Here is an 8,113-nt window from a genome sequence, read left to right on the forward strand (position 1 = left end):
CCAAGGCTTGGAGAAGTGAAGGGACATGTTTAAAGTCTTAAAGCCAGTGAGAGGTAGAGGTTGATTTGAACTCAGCTTGCCCTCCTCCAAATCCCAGTGGCTTTCTATTATTGTCCCAATAATAGAAATAATCGTTCCATAGTGGCTGCATGTGCAGGGGAGCAAAGCTGAGACTAAGAGGGAAAAGTGCCCCCAGGACTGAAGAATGTGGAAAGGAACACAGATACTGAGATCTGGGAAGGGCTCTGCCACGACAGTCTTTGCATCTTTAGTTTTTAGTTTTCCTTCGGTTCTTGGTAAGGCACCTTTGGAAAAAAATTTATCTCAGCTGACAAAAGGCAAAGCCATTTTGCTCCTGTCTTGTCCTGTGCATGCTACTTGTCCTTTAACATGCTGCTAGAGTCATGTGTGGGAGCAGAGCTGTAAGGACTCAGAGAATGGCACTGTCACCCTAGTTACACCTGTAATCCAGGTGCTGTGCTAGAATTTATAGCCACATTTACTCCTCTTAGCAGCATTTTGAGGTATTATTGATTGGCCTTACTTTCTAGGTAAGTAAGCTAAGAAAAATTAACTATTCAATGATTAATGATACAGCTAACCTTCTCTCATCTATAAACATGTTTATTTAGAGCTATTAATGCCCTCTACCCTTTATTATAACTGTCATATATTATCATGCCTTTTTCCCTCAAAGTTATCCCTTGGAGTCATCTAATATTAAAGTCTTTACAGAATACTCTACAGGGCACTCTTTCAATCACTTCATTTTCAACAACCTTCTCTGTGATGAGCACATGTTAGTCTTGAACCATCTAAGTCAATGCTAATGCGGGATTTTATGAAAGACTGCTGGCAATACAGGAAAGAAGGAAGCAAAGGCACCTAACACACGTTTGGAATTATTCCTGAGGATGTGACCCCTCAGTTGTTAAGTATGGTAGTCACAGCAAACAAACCATGTAAGATCATGTTGGAGATCAGTAGTACTACATATCATACTTTAAAGACAGGTGGCAATCTTAGGAGATCACAAGTAGGGAAGGGATTGTTGTGTCTTGGGGTAAAATCTGCAAGGATGACATCAGACTTAGATCTAGAAAGTGCTGAACGTCAAGCCACCCAGATGGATATGAAAATGCTGTGCTCTAGAAAACAGGCTTGAAGCCTGGCTCTAGTGAAGATCGAGACAGTGATGTCAAAAGTGCATTCGAAGAGTTTGATTAAAAGCACTGCATTGTGAGTGGGTACAGAAAATATTTAAATATATAATTTAAATTGTTAGCATATTAATCAGTATTTATAAATTAATAAATATCGTGTGTGATTTTAAGTACATACGAGTAACTAAAATAATACATTAACTATTATGCACAGACGTTTGTCTATTTCATTTACATCTCAATATATTTTTATAACAACAAATATAAAAGTCAACAAAATCTCTTCTTAAGTGCTCATTGGGTAAATAGAGATGTCCTAAGAGCTGGAGTCACCTCATAGGCAGTACTTTTTCTTGTATCCACTACTCCACTCTCACGGAGGTGATAGCTACATTGTAGCTCACACATGGTTCAGCCCAGCAAATAGTCTGTCCTCAGTCACAGGGTGTTGAACTGTTGCTGTCATTTTAGAGACAAAGAAATAGAGACTTCAATGGGTTAGGAGACTTGGCCAAACCACACAGCTGATAATGAGCAGAGCTGGTTCCATGACAGTTTCCTGACCTCCCAGCCAGGGTATAAGCCACTACACCAAGCTGGACTGCAAGGAAACGTTTTCTCTTACCCCGCCGGGAAGAGAGCCCCATCACAGGGCAAAGACTCTACAAAGCTTTGGCTTGTAAGCCATAGAAGATATCTAGAAATACGTGTCATTCCTGGATCTGGCCACTACGCGGGGCAATGCCTTTGGCCTTTTGCTAATTTGTTATCAATTAATGATAGCTGGGAAGCAGAACTGGCAACATTTGATCACTTGGGTTAGAAATCTCACTTTTTTTTCCATTTCAGACATTATCTCTTTTTTCTCACATTCTTCTCAACACATGATAGCAGCACTGCACACTGCTGATGCGCTGAGTATAAAGAGAGCACTTCCCAAGAGCCCTTCAGAGAGGACAAACTCAGTGGAAAACTTTGCAGATGTGTGGCAATTTAAGAAATGCTAGGGAAAGGGTTTTGGCAGAACAGGCACTGCAGCAAAGTTGCTAATGCTGCAAGTCGGCATACGTTTTAATCACCGACATTAAATTTAGTCACAGAGGAAGTTTTTTTTTGAATCACATTTTATTAAGATTTTGGAGATATATTCCCACAAGTTTAAGAATGTAGTCTGCAAATATTGTTACTGAAAGTTTGGCGCTTGTCCCTGAGGCCACATCAGAAAAACGAGGACAAGTGGCTTGAGGAGAAAGAAAGGGAAGTTTATTAATTTGCCAGCAAATGAGGATGATGGAGATTCTCATCTTAAAGTACCATCATCCTATCCATAAGCAGAAATACAGAGCTTTTAAAGGCGGGGGGTAGTTTCAGAGTTAGGTGACTGAGTATTATTTAACTCTAGTTGATGGTCCTGATCGACCCCATCTCTGACCGCATCTCTAGCAAAGACAATCTCTATCTCTGCCCAGACAATTCCATTGAGCCATCTGCCATGGTACAAAAAAAAAAAAACAAACCCAAAGAACACTCCCCTGCCCTTCTGATTACTGTGATTACTGGTTTTGGGCAGGGATGCAGATTTTAATTCCCAAAAAGAGTGGGGAGTGGTTTTAAAGAGACAATTTGTAAAATATTTTACCTTTCTTCGGACCATTGTCTCTATTACAATATCACTTTAAGAATTACACTTTAAAGAAATGTTAGCATTCCCTTCAATAAGAAATGTATGGAAGATGTGAGTGTGTGTTTAAATCTTCCTCACTTCTGGGCAAGGCGAGATTTCACAGGCAGGGCTGTCTCTGGGTGAGATCAGGGCATACGGAGTCAGTTGTGAGTTATTTTCTGCCTTGCTGCCTTCCCACCATTCAGCTGATGAAAAAGTCCTTGAGGATCTCCCAGCACACTCCCTTCCTTCTCTCCTTCCCCTCTCAAGGCCTACACTGGCTCTCAGAGTCCCCACCATAAAACATTCCTCCTACAGCCTCAGCTGGGAATGGCACATCTCCTTCGAAGTGACCAGGTCCCAGAATGTTAGGTGGGAAGAGACTTCAGTGGACCCCCGGTGCGAGCCCTTCTTGTGCACGTGGAAAAGGGTTCAAGGACCAAAGGCCTCAGTCTTCAGGAGTGATGTGTCAGGGCAGACTGAGAGAGCCATGTCTCGGGTCTCTCAGGGCCTTTCCAGAGCTCAGGAGAGCAACCCACGTGGACAACCCCGACGAAAGGGGTCAGTCCTAGGGATCAAGGGGCCACCCTACTCTTTATCTTGTCCCCCTCCCTCCAGCTGGCTCCAACTGCCCCTCCAAATCCACCTCTTTGGATGGGCCCGGGCAGCCTATTCACTTTGGCATGGCTATGCCAGAAGAAGATTCCAGATTTAGGCTGCCGGCAGGGGCAGGTGAGTGCTCTGACTTGTAGAGGATTGCCTGGACTTGAATCCTCATTGTCAAGAACATTTACAGCGACTCCTTTAAGTGCCAACCTTCCAGTTACTGCAGACTTGCTGTTTCAGAGAGACCAAAGGATTAACAAAAAACAGTTGTTAATTGTCGGCACAATTTACAATTTGTTGGCATACACACCATTCCCCTCTTCCCTAATTTATATGCGTGTCTCATTCATAACCCAAACACTTCAGTGGGGTCTCATTTTCCTAAGACAAAGTCCAGACCTACACAGGCCCTCAAGATGGGGCCTTGCCGACCTCTCCAGCCGCATTTGTACCCCTGACCCCATTCTGTGCACTTCAGCCATCTTGTCTTCTCCCTGGGGGAGGCTTGTCCTCATCCCTCAGTCCTAGGCAGGCCCCACACCCTCTCCCCAGTTACATACTCTCTTAGCAACCTGGCGATTTCTGAAGGACTCACATAATTGTGATTAAACGATTGAGTAACTAGTTGGGTGTTTACTCCACATTCGTGTCAGCTCCCAGAGGGCAGGGGCCATCTCTGCCTTATCCCCCGGGAGGAGCGTGGACCTGTGCCCTGCATATGCGATGGGTAACAGATGTTTGTTGAATGAAGGATGGGAAAGGTGGGGGCAGAGTGTCTGGGTGAGCACGCTATATTTGGGGTGGGGTCTGCCCCGAGGCACGCAGCCTGGGTGGCTTATGAGGACAGCCGGGGGACAGGGCGGCAGGCCAGCTGCAAGGAGGGAGGCTCCGCCGCGGAGCATTTCATCGCTAGACCTTGGACAGCCCTGCTGGCCATGCTCCTGCAGTGCTGAGCATTGAGAAGCCCCTGGAATGTGGCTTCCTGTGTTCGTGTTTTTCTGAGCAACGCAAGATTTGAAGGAAAAACAGTTTAGGAGAAATACAACATTCTTATATTACTTGAAAGTTTGGGAAGCCCTCATGGGAGGACAAGACAAGTTAGAGTGGCCAAACTCATTCTTCACTCTGCATGGTCCAAAAGGGACCCTGGTCACCTGTGGGCATTAGGCTGTTTGTGGCTCCAGTTGAGAGAACTCTGCTGGCTTTGGAGTAAGAAAGACTTCGGTTCAAATCTCTGTTTTCCCACTTGGTAGATGGGTGAACTCGGGCAAATGACAAAACCTCTCCTTGAGCTTCAATATCCTCTTGTATAAAATGGGTACCATTCTTGGGTTAATACAGGAATTAATGGATCATAAATGAAGTGCCTAGATGCGGCACCATAAGTAAACAATAGCTAAAATGACTGCTGGTTTTATTACTATGTTAGCTCTTGGAGGGACTTTGGCCTCGATCCATGTTGACCCTCTTTTACTGGGGATGAGATAATAACCCACTGTGAAGCAGGCCATTAAAGCTGACAGCAAGTTTGTTTTTCAAATAATAGAAAACACCTTTCTTTTAGCAGCCCTTTAGTCCCCTTCCATCCAACGGCAGGCAGCGCTCTTTCAAAAACTTTGTGCTTAGGATTACCTCCTGCAATGACACTCTCTGCTGGGTGGGAAGGGAGGCCACCCTCGCTCTGCTATCCCAGAGGCAGCGATTGCCGAAGGTGTAGGCCCCCTCGCCAGGTAGCTCGGGAAGAACACGCAGCGGGGCGCATTCCTGAGTGATGAGTGCAGCACTTTTTGTTTGTCCACTCCTTATAAGGAGCGAGTTATCACTGGCTCTGCAGAAAGGTCACTGCTATTTCTCTTTCCTCAAATGGCTGAAACCAGCTCTTTTCCTCAGAAGGGTGGGGCCGTGATTACACAGGGTAAATATGCCAGAGCTTCACGCATCCAGCTATGAGGATGTTGACAGACCCTTGCGACAGAGCTGGGTGTTTGGTCTGATCTGAGGGACAAAGCAGGGACCCTAGACACTCTCAGAAGACAAGCCTCCCCCGACCCCAAGAGGCAAGTCAGCCAGAGGGGTCACGCTTGCAACCTGGGCCAGCCACAAAGTCCGCACGGTAGAAGGAGCTGGAGCTGTGTTTTCGTTCTGTCACAAGCCTTTCGTTCCTTCCTTCCCTTTCCCTTCGCTGGTAGGTAGTCCTCGAGATCGCAGTGTTACGCAGGTGGCTGCTGGGAGAAGCAGGGGAGTCCAGAAAGAAGGAGTGACACTTTTCGTCCTCTCTGAAGGATCAGCTCTCTACACCTCCCAGAGCAAGGATGTGGATCCCAAAGCCACCCTTGGGTCTCTAAAGCTCAAGCCTCGCCTCAGCTCTGAAGCCCCCGTCCTGCCCACCTCCCATCCTTGGGGTCCTGGCCACACCATCTCGCACCCGGCGCACGATCCGCGCTCACTTTCTGTGGTCCTGTGTGGTTCATGGGCTTTTGCGGGTGCTGGTCCGGCTGGTCACAGGCTCCTCACAGGCAGGTTCTGTGGCTTCCACTTCATCTGCCACAGGGCTCAGCCCAAGCGCTGGGCATCCAAGCGTTGCTAGGTGAGAGCTGGTTGACGGACTGTGAGAAAGTGGATTAGGTTACAGAAACCAGAGGGCTGGATGATCGCCTCCTCTCTGTACCTTGTTAAGAATGAGCCCAAGGTCATTGAGAGCTGGTCGTCTGAAGGCATCCAGGTCTCCTCCACCCAACACTTGCCCCTAAGTGTCCCTGGAGCGGAGCAGACCCAAGAATTCCACTCTCCGTTCCTCTTACAGGAACTTTCTAGATCCCCCTCCAGGCCCATGAGAGCCCCTCACTGCACAGGTGCTTGCTGGGCCCCACTGTGTGCCCAGTGCTGGGCTTAGACATCAGTGCAAAGAAGCGGAGCTACCATCTTGCCCCCGGGAACATTCTGTGTAGTTCAGAAGTGAAAACACACACCAGGAGGTACCGCCTTGCCACCCCCATCCCTCTTCCTTCTAACCCTCGGGCCATTTTAAAGCTTTTATTATCTATCTAGTTTTCTGCTGTTACTTTCCACAGCATGGGAACTAAGACCAACTTCCCAGTGTTCCCTTTCTGTTTCTCTGACATTCTTCACAGACCCCCTGGTCTTCCTGTGGGTTTTGTTGTTAATCACTGTAGGAGCAGATACGAATAACAGGCATGGAGAAGTTGCAAAGTCCTCAAATCTTTACTTTTCTCCCTGCTGATGGAAGTTAAACTGGTATACTTTTCTGGACAACAAATTGGCAATATTGCCTTTAATAGTTCTTGTGCTGTGGCCCTTTCCCCTCTCTGGTCCTTTGCGACCTGCACGTGGTACCCCGTCCGCAGGCGAGCTCCCCCAGCAGGGTGTGCGCTGGCCCTGGGTGGGCTGCCAGGTGCCAGGGCTGGGCTGAGCTGCCGCCCTAGCATGAGGCACTAGTATTTAAGAGATTACGGCATCTGAAACCTCCATGTTAAAAAACGGAACGATTGTAATAATATTGAAGAACATTCCATCGATGTTCCTAGAAAAAGGGTCTCTAATTTGACTGATAAGAACATGAAGGAGCTTAAGAAATCTCCAAACAGTTGGCTGCTTACATAAACAGAACAGCTGGACAAGCTGTGAAATGCCCCAATAAACTATGTAAGGGCATCTATAGCAGAAAGAAAGTTCGTCATCTTTTTCCAGATCCCAAGTCAGTGCCCTAGAAGTGGGGGCTGTGACATGGCGAATAAAGAAAATGAACTGGTTTGTGTAGGCCGCCCACCTGAAAAATTAGGATCGTTGAATATATCTGGTCAACTCGAGCGATTCTGATTATTCACAGCCAGAAAGCTTATCATCAAAATACAGTGGGTTTTTTTCCTGAGGTTTCTCAGGACCATGAAACAGTGGCACAAGTTTTGCTGAGCTTGAATTTGAGCTTGAATGCAGCTTTAACTTTGTGGAGAAAGGGAAGAACGAGTGAACGTGCAGCTTCCTCGGTGAGGACAGGCGATCTTGGAGTTGGGTGGGCTGCCATCCTGTGCTCGCCGATAGTTTACAGGAGGGAAAACAGTGCACCCCACTTGGCTGCTGTGTAGATTGAACACCTCCAGTGCAGTCACTACTGAAAAGCAAATTTGAAGAGTATGTAACAGTTGATTTAAACTGACCTCGGTCAGTCATAAAAAAGTGGTGGTCAGGACTACATCAAAACAGAAACTATAAATTATGGAAATACTCACAAAACAATCGGGTGGATTGTGGGAACAGGAAAACCATCTTACTTTGGTTCTAGGATACATTGGTAATATAGCTGCGGATATAAATTCTTATTTATTACAGTGACATTGAGAGATTTCATCTAGCAAAGAGTGTTTGGTTGTTCAAAATATCTCTGGACTGTATGATTTCCAGGAAAATGTCTGAGAATTGTGACCTATGGAAGAAATCAAAACCACCTTTGTCTTTAAGAAGCCACATAAAGAACCCACTAATGAAACTATAACAATCTTCTTCTTATTGAAGTGGAAAAATATACAAAAGGAGCGGCTTCAACTATAATGAGGTGAAAGTATACTATGAAGATCTTTCATGTGGGATGAGGGGAGCTTCCCCATCACTCCAGAAGGTTCTCTGAAAGATCAACTCACAAGAAGGCAGATTAGTAAGAGAAAGA

General features: G+C 46.2%; 1 pseudogene; it reads left to right on the top strand.

Moving 5' to 3' along the window:
• Positions 1–6,924: 6,924 nt before the first annotated feature.
• Positions 6,925–7,782, top strand: LOC105823838 (annotated as a pseudogene).
• Positions 7,783–8,113: the final 331 nt, after the last annotated feature.

Source organism: Propithecus coquereli, unplaced genomic scaffold (assembly GCF_000956105.1).
Source record: "Propithecus coquereli isolate 6110/MARCELLA unplaced genomic scaffold, Pcoq_1.0 Scaffold7, whole genome shotgun sequence".
In the NCBI taxonomy this organism is placed as follows: domain Eukaryota; kingdom Metazoa; phylum Chordata; class Mammalia; order Primates; family Indriidae; genus Propithecus; species Propithecus coquereli.